Genomic DNA, 12,482 nt, shown 5'->3' on the forward strand with positions numbered 1-12,482 from the left:
TCCTAATGTGTGAAACTAACATCTTGATGGTAAAATACTTTATTACTTAGACTACATTTTAATATATATGTCTAATGAAAAAGGTCCAGTTACTGTACTTTGAGGTTTTTATTATAATAATAATAATTGCTTACACTTATATAGTGCTTTTCTGGACACACCACTCAAAGCACTTTACAGGTAATGGGGACTCCCTTCCACCACCACCAATGTGCAGCATCCACCTGGATGATGCGCCGGCAGCCATAGTGCACCAGAATGCTCACCACACATCGGCTATTAGTGGGGAGGAGAGCAGAGTAATGAAGCCAAATTTCTATATTAACAAACCACCTATTTAATTGATAACAATAGAATTCTTTCATATCTGTGATTTAATGGTGACCTATGAAACCTGCTGTATTAGGGCTTTACAAGACCAAAGCTGGAAATGCCTGATCTAAATAATATGAACAAAACTCTCAATCTGTACATCCCACAGTAAATTATTTTGTTACTCTCTAGATATATACTGATGGAAAAAAGAAATGCAATATTTTCTGGAATGAGAATACTATAGGTATAAATTATATACTTTCACAAAAAGTTGTCAGTTTGTTTTAAGCACACTGACCAGCTATACAGCTTGTGCAGTGAGGCATTGCAACTTGCCAATCACACAAAAAGGTGAACTTTTACCCAACTAGGTCCAGGTGGAACAATGCCTGATCAGGTCACCTATGAAAAGGCCTTTATTCAAAGCTTAGGCCACTGCAAGAAAAAGGGCACACTTAGTCAGTTTTCTGTGCATTCCATAATGCCTCGAATGTCACCAGAAGCAAGGGAGAGAGCCATTGGCATGCTGCAGGCAGGCATGTAATGTGCCAGCGTTGCCAGACACTATGGAGTAAGCCACTCCACTGTGTCCTGACTGCAGAGAAGGTTTCAGCAGACCGGCAGGACAGATGACCGTCCAAGATTTGGTCATCCTCGAGTGACCACACTAGAGCAGGGCCGACACATCAGACTGGTCCATCTAACAGATCTTTTTAGATCTGCCACCTGTGCTGCTGATGAAACTGCCGACAGACACAATGTCTCCATCAGTGACAGGACAGTGAAGCTCCATACTGTTGGCCTCAAACCAAGGGCGACCTGTCAGAGACCCTCTGCTCACACCTCCTAGACGTCACACCTGGCTGGCTTGGGCCAGACAGAGGCCGCGATGGACTTGTCGGCAGTGGCATCAGGTCCTCTTCACGGATGAGTCACTCTTCAGCTTGTTCCACGCAGACGGAACCAGAGTGTGGAGGAGGAGCTGTTGTATTTCTTTTTTCCATCAGTATATGAAATGTGTGCAAAGTATTTGTATATTTGGGATTAACATTGTAATCTTAGAGATTTTAAGTCACCTTAAAATGACAATTAGGTGTGAAAGTTAAAATAAATATTTTATAAAATATAAAGGGTCTTAATGTGATGGTACTCTCTTTCCTAGCGTTAATCCCGCATCAGCAGGGTTCGCTTGTCGGCACACCAGTCTCCATTTGGTGGTTTGAACCAAATCTTTGAGCTGACATTGCCATTAACTGCGACCGAGAATACTCCAACCGGCATGTCGCTCCGCCTGCCATTGAAGTCTTAATGTGATGGTACTAAAATTTCAAAAACAGATACATAAAATGTTGTTACAGCACCTTTTCTGTGAGATTTTGAATTAGAAGCATTGTCATAAACCATAGATGGTAGCTATAGTATAAGGCAAAAAAAACATGCCACATACAGGCAGTAGAAAAAATGAAAACAGCCAAGTAAATCAGGCTTTCACATAGATGTGGAATCATGCTTTAGTAAGATAACATCCAAGAATGTTAAGGATCCTTATAAAAATGTTGGCCAGACTTGTTTGCTTAAAATTATACCATATCGTGGCACAAATGCACTATGCAAGACACTATTTGGGTTACTTTGAAAGAAGGGTGATTGTTGGGGTTTAGCAGGAGCTTTAGTAAACAAGACAATTCAGCTACCTGATGTTTCTCCAAAAATTCCAAGAGAATGACATCTGCAAAGTGCAACAGAGAGTGGAAGAGCATACCTCAAGTTCATGATATCTGTGTATTAATTTAAAGGATGAGGCAAAACAGGTGAGCAACTGCAGATCAATTGACTACAAATTTCAGATTGTGGATGTTAATGCCACCAGCCACAGAGCATTTAGGGTCACCCAGTAACCACTGGATTTGATGAACATGAGACTGCTGTTATCCATATTCCATGGCCTTCTCAGTCACCAGATTTGAACATGATCATGTATTTATCGGATATTCTGAAACACTGCCTGAGACAGCAATTTCCAGTTCCATCAGCCAGGCAATAGTTGATAAATTTTATCATTGAAGAATGGTGCCGTAACACCCTTCCTGTAGAGTTCTAGACATTGGTAGACTCCATGCCACTGCGCATACAAGCTGTACTGGCCACATACACTGAGCGTACAAAACATTAGGGATGCCTACTTTTTCCTTGAAATAGACCGACCAGGTATGATCCCTAATTGATTTCACCTATCAAATCCACTTCAATCAGTGTAGATGAAGGGGATGAGACAGGTAAAAGGATTTTTAAGGCTTGAGCCATTGAGACATGGATTGTGTATGTAAGGGAGAATGGGCCAGAAAAAGGATGTAGGTGCCTTTGAATGGTATATGATAGGAAGTGCCAGATGCAGTGGTTTAAGTTTGTCAAGAACTGCTGGGTTTTCAAGCTTAACTGTGTCCTGTGTGTATCTAGATTGGTGCACCACCCAAAACACATCCAGCCAATGGCAGGCCAGCAGTCAAAAATGGCTCATTGATGAAAGTGGTAAAAGGAAGCTGACACAAATTGTTCAGATCAACAGACAGTCCACCATTAGTCAACTGACAATCCAGTACAATATTGGTGCCAAAAGAACCATAAAAGAATGCACAACTTGACGCACCTTGACACGAATGGGGTAGTACAGCCAACGACCTTAAGAGTTCCACTTCTTTCATCAAAAAACAGAAAACTGTGGTTGCAGTAGGCTAAGGAACGTAAACGTTGGACATTGGAGGATTGTGAAATCATCGCCTGGTCTGATGAATCCTGGTTCCCGCTCTTTCATGCAGATGGGAGGACTAGGGTATGAAGAAAACAAAATGAGTCGATGTATCCATCATGTCGTGTGTCAACATTGCAGGCTGGTGGTGTTGTGATGGTGTGGGGTGTGATTTCGTTACACACACTGGGCCCCTTGATAAAAGTGGAACAAAGTTTATATGCCACAGGTTATCTGAACATCGTTGCCAATCAGGTGCATTGCTTCATGGCAGCAGTGTATCCATCAGCAAATTGATTTTTTCAGCAGGATATTGCCCTGTGCCACAAGGCTAAGATTGTCCAGGAATGGTTTCACAAACATGACAATGAATTCATCTTTTAATCTGGTGGCTTGCCCTGGCCCCAGATCTCAATCCAATTGAACATCTGTGGGATGAGATGGAACAAGCTTTTTGGAGAAGAGATCCACCACCAGCCACCTCATGACAACTGTGGAAAGCACTGGAGTCAGCATGGGCTAGCATTCCTGTGGAACCCTTTCGACCTTATTGAGTCCATGCCCCGACGAATTGAGGCTGTTCTGAAGGCAAAAGTTGATGCAACGCAATATTAGACATCCCTAATGTTTTATCCATTCAGCGTATGTTGGCCCAATGTCCCATGGAGTGACTTTACTGATGCTTGAATTATGGAATGTGGCTCAAAGTCAGCACGTCACCTTAAAATGTGAGCATTCCAGTGACCTGTCGTTGAATCTTGTGGATGAAACACCTCTGGGCTCAGGTTCAGGTGGTCCCCTTTCAGAGGAGCCCGCGCAGTCCACTTTTCAAATGGTTTTCTCATCAATTTTCCACAGCAATGTCCTCTTACATCATCAGTCAATCTTAGTCCTGAAATGGGAGAATTTCTCTCAACTAAGCCATGTCTCTCAACTACAATAATCACTGGATTGTCCCTTTTAAGCGGAGACATTCTTGGGCACTTAACTCTACTTAACCTTTTACACCCAGTTTTCTCAGCTTCCCTTTAATCAGAACTAATAACCTCCCATAATGAGACACTAGATCTTTACAAATTAAATGCTAAAATATTATACCTCACTGACTGATCTGAAAATCTGTATCTTTCCTTCACAAATTATCTTTTCCTAGTCGTAATCCTCACAAACCCTGCATTCTCACACCTATCAAACCGTCTCTACCACAGAGACCACAAGCCTGTCTGCTGGTGAGCCCAAAGGACTTCCCCTGTGTTATCTATACTCTCTACATGGACTCTGAGCACTCATTCTCTTCCTTTCTTACAGGTGCCCTTTACTAGCTTCAATAAGCACCAGAACACTAATCCAGCAGACTGACCAATAAAATACACAGCCTATCCTACTTGTACTTTTCCTCCTGTGGAATCTCACTCCCACTGGATGGTAATTATTTATTTAAACCAAGTGTGCCTCATTTACACTCTGATACTGTAGGTGGTTTTCAAACAAGATTCCCTCTTTCATCCTTACACATTGCTGATTTCATTTTTTTCTACACTACTGGTACACCCAATATACAGCATGAACATTCTGTTCCTCTCATGCTGAGCAAGATTACTACTGCAACATCCGTAGGGTAAAACTAGTCTGTCTCACGATGGTCTAAACCCAGCTCATTGGGTGAAAAATGCAATGCTTTATTAAAAATGACATAATGTAGACTTCAGCAACTGCAAAATACTTCATTCTGTGTTTAGATTATCATTTAAATATTCTGCCAAAAATCCCTTTCAACATATCTTAAAAAATGAAAAATGTGTGCCTGTGTCAATAATTAACGTGGATTTAAATGCATCCCCCTGTGAGCCTTTCTTTCATTGTATCGATTCTGTGTATGCAAGGTCTTACTGCTCTGAACTTTAATGATCAGCACTTTCATATTTTTGTACAGGGTTTCAAAAGGTTACCGCTCTCTTCTAGGAAAACAAAAACTGTGAATCTGAAAGACTCATTTCTCAGTAGTGCTGCAGCACACACACATTTTTAAAACCTTTTTTCACACTAAAACCTACTGTAAGATTTTACACCATGTTTGTGGTTCATAATCTAAATCCTAAATAATTTCAAAATGTTTTTGGTTATCAAATGAAATACAACCCAAGAATAGTCCTAAGTGGTTAAGGTTTCATTAATTGTGCTATCTGTAAACGTATTTGACAGAAAGATGTTATTTTGGTTTCTTTTTTGCTAGTTTCATTTACATCTATTGAATTGTGTGTTTTTCAGGTTAGTCAAGGTTTAATGCTGATTTCTGTTTAGTCATTGCACTCAAAATGGCCACTGTTATTCCCTGTGGAGGTGATTAATATCAAGCTAATGTAGTGCTCATTTAAACTGTCTGCAATGACCTTCCCCAAGTCGACGGAGAACTCTTTAATCATTTCAGTCTTGTTTTTTTCTGAGGTTGTAGTGGCTTTTTGTCTTCACTGTGGTATAAAAATGGAAAGTAAAACCATGGAGTCTTGTCTCGCATACAGTATAATGGGATATTCTATTTAATTTTATGACTCAATTTCTTTCCCTTTTCTTTTGGTTTCCCTTTTGGACTCCAATGTGCATGATGAACTAATTACCAATACAAAGGTAACAAATATTAAAGACAAGGAATATTTTTATGAAAGACATGATATTAAGAATACTTAGCAAGAATAATGTACAGTAAAAAGCAATCTAAAAGTGGTATGTTTAGGATTTATGAGCTTTTCCATGTTTATTAATAGTTGCATAAAGCTAAGTCACCAGTAAGTAGTAGATTAGAAACAAAAATGTGAAGAATAATTATCCATCACATGCATCTGTCTAAGACCAAAAAGTCTAAGCATTGTGGGACAATGTACTGACATGGATTAGCCTTAAGAATCTCTGTAAGTACAGAGATTCTTTCTTGTACTGTGGCCACAGAAGTACTGTATAAAGGTGTTCCTAACTCTACTTCATTGCAACAAAATTAAGTTATAAAAATGAAAGAATACATATATTGTATGTGGGGATAGCATAATTATTTTTAATTACTGTAGCTGTAATGTGCATATTCTTTCTAGAAGAGTGATATGAAACATATAACTTCTGAGCTTCCCGTTGCTGATGGGCTGCAGAGTGGTCTTTGTCAAAAGTCACTGATGTGCTTCTAATGTGGATTTAAGATTCACTTCAGCATCAGGAGAACACTAAATTAAGTCGACTGGAAAAATAAACTGCTTGGTACAGTGCCGTGCAAAAGTATTCAGACCCTTGCACAGTTGTCACATTTTTTTAAAAACTTGCAGTCCTGACTCGTTGAAGCAGCAATTAATATATTCTATACACAACCTACTCCACACAGCCAAAGCAAAACATAAAAGTAAATAATATGCAAAGTCATGATTTTATAGGTATTCAAACCCTTTTCTGTGGCAAATCTTACTTAATGTTCGTCAACACAATTATGTTAACAACCCACACAAATAGTTGAGTAGCCTCTATCCTTGTGCATTAATAGTGGTTCACATTATTTCAGAATACACCTGTCTTCTGAACTCAGATAATGAATTTAAAGGAAAACTCAAGCATAAAGATTGAGGAGCTGTCAAAGCAAGTCAGGGATACAGTCATTGAAAAGCACAGATCAGGAGAAGGGTACATAAATAACCCTGTGGTCTAATCTATCATCAGGAAACGGAAGGCGCATCACACCACCCAGGCACTGCTTAGGTCATGGCGCTGCTCCAGACTGAGCTGTCGGGCAAGGAGAAAACTGGTGAGGCTTGCCATCGTAAGACTAAAACTGTCTTTCATCGAGACCCAGACTTCACTGGCTGAGATGGGAGAAAATGTCCAGGAGTGGACAATATCCCAGTCATCCCACAAAGCCAGACCTGCGTGGCAGAGTGGTACACCCCACAATCCCACAAGCAATTATCCACAAAGCATTTATGTGATCCTGAAAATATGTGGCAAAAGATTTTGTGGTCAGATGAGACAAAACAGGAACATTTGGGTGTGATTACAAAGCATTACATCTAGTATTAAAAGCAATGCAGTGTATCACCCTTTCAAAGCCATTCTTACAGTCCAGCATGAGGATAGAAGTGTAGTGCTACAGTATGTGGATGCTTCTCCTCCTGCAGGGACTGGAAAGGTCATTAGGAGGAAAACTTGTTTTAGACAGCTAAAATTCACCTTTCAGCAGGACAATGAACAAGATCACAAGGCCAAAACTACACTGGAGAGACCCGGTCAAAATCCTTTTCATCTTGAGAACTTGTGGAAAGGCTTCTAAACTGCTAACCATAAGCAACATTTTGTGAGACTGAGCCAGTCTGCCAAGAAGAATGGGCAAACATTGTCTTCCAAGTCTTCAGTTTGATCTTTGAGACTTAGAATAAAATATTAAGTTTAAAAAATGTGTATGTATGATTATGTAATTTCATAAAATGGAAGGGTATGAATACATTAACAAGGCATTAAACCTGCGCTACTGTACGAACAGTGTGTCGTCTTAGAATAATGCAGAAAATTTACTTTCTGAGTAAAAGAAACTGAAGATGTCTCTCCTTTTACTGCATGCTGCCTAATAAACGTTATCTAGCATCAGGTCTGAAAGATGAAGTGAAATAAAAAAAAGAAAGTGTTATTTGAAAGAAAAATGTAATTGACAAAATCTCACACAGTAAATGTTTCTCCTTAAAAGCCTGTAACTGCATAGCCTAATAACATGTTAGATAATTCCAATTCTTTCTCCACACAATTACCTTGGACAATTTGCTCCAGGTTCTCAAATTGTTACTTGCACAATAATTATGTCTTTATCAAGAAGTTAGACTTAAAGGATAAATCTGGAGCACAGTTCCATTGAAAGAAGCTTATTTTATTGATATTACATAAACATTATAAAATGATATTTGATTTGCAATGGAAATTTCTTTTCTGTGATATTTTTCATGTTTATTAAAAAGTATTATCAATGTGGAATAGTTTTGCTACACATGTTCAGACAATTGTGTTATGTGGAGAGTAGATATTAAGCTTAGATGGAATTTAAAAAGACATCATGGCCTGCATAAATTAAGCAAGACCCTAAAACTGGGAACACAGTCACAAAATGTACATTAATAAAGAGGCTAAATACATTGCACAATAGAACCATATCTTAAATACTTGACCAGGTCATGAGCAACCAGGGTTTATTTGTTCCTTTTTTCTGGAAACCCACAACATCTCTTAGCTTGTATTCATAAATTAATTTAAAAGTGTTGCAAACAATTTCTAGACTTATTCATAATTCATTTCCATTGCACATACTAAAATAAAAAATAATTAAGTATTATACTTCTTGCCCCTCTTCAGGGACTGTGCCCCCCAACTCTCAAGAATTTTAAACCTAGAACAGGAAACAGTTCTTTATGCAGAAGATTGTGGGTGTGTGGAACAAGCTCTCATCCAAGTTGATGAAGTCAATACCCTGGCTTACTTTAAAAAAAAACCAGGATGAGATCCTTAAATAAATGATCTACTTTCAAAAAGGCTATAAGGGCCTTCTGTCTTATTTCTTTCCTTTCTTATTTTTTGAAGACATGAAAGATGTGAAAAGTCACCCCATGTCTACAACAAACCACTTGCCAACTGCCTAAGAAAATTGATAATATGAGGTTGCAAATGACAGAATTAGTATGAAGATGTCATCAAGTCACTTCTTGAAAGAATCCTGACACTGGAATATTTGGTTTAATCAACCACAGTTTACTGTAGAGATTAATTTGATCTTAATTTGCACTCAAAAATGCAATGGATATTTGAATATTACTCACATAACATTCTTCTACTGATATTATTTGAATGTAAAAAGGAAGTAAACGTGAGAGGTGATCAATTCATGCCTTGGTGTATGTTTCAATGCTATGGTGCATACTGTATCTCAAGGCTTACATAAAATGAGCAGCAGCATAGCAGCATGTTATTGGCACTGCAAATTGGCTTTAAAAAAACAGCTGTGGGAAAATCAAAGTCATACTGTCAGTCATTCATCAGCAGACAGAAGCCCTGCTGAAAGAAACAGCAGCTCTGCTAATGTATGTTCAAGCTGACATACATATAGAATACTTAATAATAGGCATTTTATTCTTCTTTCTGTAAAATCTAAACACAGTAAATGATTATGTTCTAGATTTTATATAGAGATATAAAGATTATATTTAGAAGTCATTTGGTGTGTAATCAGTGGTATGTACATGAATGATTATGTTATTGTATTTTTCTTTGGGAGCCCACTGACTGAAGTTCTAAAATCCTTTAATACCTCTAAGACTGAATAAAGAGCAAATCAAAAAATACTTCTGTCTGCTACAGGTAGTGAACACAAAATGGAAACACCAATATGAACTCACTTAATAGTCTGTTGGGCCATGCAGTACAGCCTATATATGCTATGGCTACCAGCATCTGGAACTCTGTGGGAGGCAGGAGGGATGAGGCACCATTCATGCCAATGTCAATTAAGTCATACCTAACTGATGAAGGTGAAATCTGTCTTAAGTATCATCCCAGAATACCCCATAAATGTTTGTTTGGATTCAGATCTGATGACTGAGAAGACAATGATGTGTAAAATGTCAGTATCATTCTTATCAAGCCATTGAGTGACCACACGTGTATGTGGACCTAGTCCTGGAAGGTGCCCCTCTGGCAGAAAAGAAACGCTGTATTACAGGGGGAAAATAATCACTCAGTACCATTAGAATAGAAGCATCCAAACCATGCCAGGATAATGAGCCCGATAACATTACAGAACCATCAGACGCCTTCACTGCTGGAACCAAGCACTAGAGCTCTTAAGGCTACACCTGCACTCATCTGTTAGTGAGAACATGGTGAAGGATAATCCATCTGACCAGATCACATTTGTCTACTCCTCGGTAGTCCATTCCTTTCTGCACCTATTTGCACCTCTGGACTCACAACTTGTATTGCCAGGTGTGATGAACGCGTTGAGGTTAGTGCCGATGATGGTGTCCTACTCTATAGAATTCCAGGAGGACTATTTTTTTATTAAACTGGCTGCTAGTAGCCCAAGCTAGAATTTGTAGTCAATTGCTTTTCAGCTGCTCGCTTAGTTTCCCTTGCGTTTCAAATTAATATCATGATCTGGAAAATTGCTTTTACCCAGTGTTGCACTTTGCTGGTGATATCATAGCTTTAGAGACATCACCTTAGACACCATTGCTTTCCCACTGAAGCTCTTGCCAAAAGAAACCCCTACAATAACCCCTCTTTTAATGTCCGTGAAATGTCCTCTTGAGGCCATGCTGACCAAACTCACAGACAACCAGGCTTGTCCAACATATTTCTAAAATTATTATATACATGACCATAATCATGCTGGGATATTATTAGCATAACATCTGATCCATATCTGTGAGAAAACCCTTGCCTTCAATATTCAGTATTGATGGTGTTTCTTATCTACCCAGGTGTTTTAATTTTCTTGTCCGTTATAAATAGTTCATTTTTCTAACCATGATAAAAGGTATTGTCACACTGCCAGTAATTATGATCTGTTACAGTGCTGCTAGTTCCCTTTCTTGTTTCCTATTTACTTTTCAACCATTCTCAAATTACAGAAGGAAATTACAGAACAGCCTGAGGTCTTTAATTCATGGTACTTCATCAGCTATTACAGAAAATAAACTCAAGCTTTGAATTCAACACATAAGAATATTAAACGATGCACTAAGACACTGCTTGTATCTGCAGAGAACATTCATAATATGAATTCAATACACAAAGAAACATCTTCTGATGAATGACAAGAAAGTTTACTAACGCAGTCACTCTTGTCTTTTGTTATATTTTCTATTCATTCTGCTTCCATCTGCTCTTGTGGATGAGAAGATCAGTGGCAACTGTCTCCTACAAAGGATTTGCCAATGGTGAGGTAGACTAAGCATCCGTAGATGGCTTTAAATAGCAGAGGTACCACAAAAACCAAGACCAAGCCCACATTTCACTGCCGCACGAATTGCAAAAAATCAAAACTCATTGAATGAGGGTTTCCCAACTGTATTATAATTATGGATACCACACATTCTATGCATTTATGAACCATAATACTGTATTTTGGAGTAAATGCCCAAGTATTGTTAAAAACATATTTGAAATATTACATGAATTTCTGAGAAGCATAGTGCAGCATTAAAGGTTCTGACCTTTTTTGCTATCATTAACATGTTGAGCTGTTATGAGCCTGGCTCTAGGGGACTCATTTGGAATCCTGTGTACTTATGAAGTAAGTACTGCTCATGAAGCCTATCAATTAAAAGCATGTTGGAAAGGTCTGTATGGAGAAAGGGACAAATAACATGTTATAACAGTACCAGTGCTAGTTTTCCAAAACACTGCCCTTTCTTGGGTGTGAATGTGAATGCAAAAATGTAGAATTTGCTTTTTGACGGTTTTATGTAAAAATTCAGAAGTGGTTAATAGCAACCTGAAGAAAACAAAAATCATAATACGTTTACACTACTGTATATTGAAACTATAATTCTAATGTAATTCTTTGGAACATTATATGAGAATACTGTAGACATTCAACATTCATTTGTATAGATATGTTCTTGAAGTAAGATTGTTTTTAAATTGTGTGTACCATGCGATTTACTGGCATCGAGACCAGTGTTTATTCTACCTTGTGTCTGTTGCTTGCCAGGATAGGCTCCAGTTCCCCCACAGCACTGTATTGAATAAAGCAGTCAGAAAATGGATAGTTAGATAACCTGTAGTGATAGTGAGGTACTTGGTACACAATAAAGTAGAATTTTATTTTAAACAAATCTACACCAGATAATAGGTTTTATTAAGCTTAACCAGCTCTGATATTCTAAGCATATTCAGTTTTAATATACTCCTACATTAAAGAGCATACACAGTAAGAACTCCTCCCTTCCATTTTAGTTCAAACTAGAGTCTTGGGCTTCACAAAGAGAGATCTTACACTAGCAAACCATTAAACACTAAATAGCGAAAACAAATACAGAAAGGACTATAAAATGCTCAAGGAGTTTAAACCATAAATGAGGACCAAGGATAAATCAACAAATAAAGTGCATTTTACTGGCAATAATAGCATGAGTGTGTAATACAATTGTTTTATGTGTGATATTGAAGTGGCAAGTGTGGGTCATTTTATTGACTACTCCATACCTTCTTACTGCTAGTGTATGTGCTATAAAGATGGCTGCCCAGGATGGCTCAGGCACCAAATAAACAGCATCTTACAATGAATGCATCCATGACCCTGTTAAGTGGTGGCAGATGTGTGTGGGAGTGCAAAAGAAAACTGAAGGTCTTACGCACTTGTGAAGCAGAATTACTTGATAATTCACAAATCTACTTCATTTATAGTATT

Source organism: Atractosteus spatula, chromosome 1 (genome assembly GCF_055471065.1).
Source record: "Atractosteus spatula isolate fAtrSpa1 chromosome 1, fAtrSpa1.hap1, whole genome shotgun sequence".
Lineage (NCBI taxonomy): Eukaryota > Metazoa > Chordata > Actinopteri > Semionotiformes > Lepisosteidae > Atractosteus > Atractosteus spatula.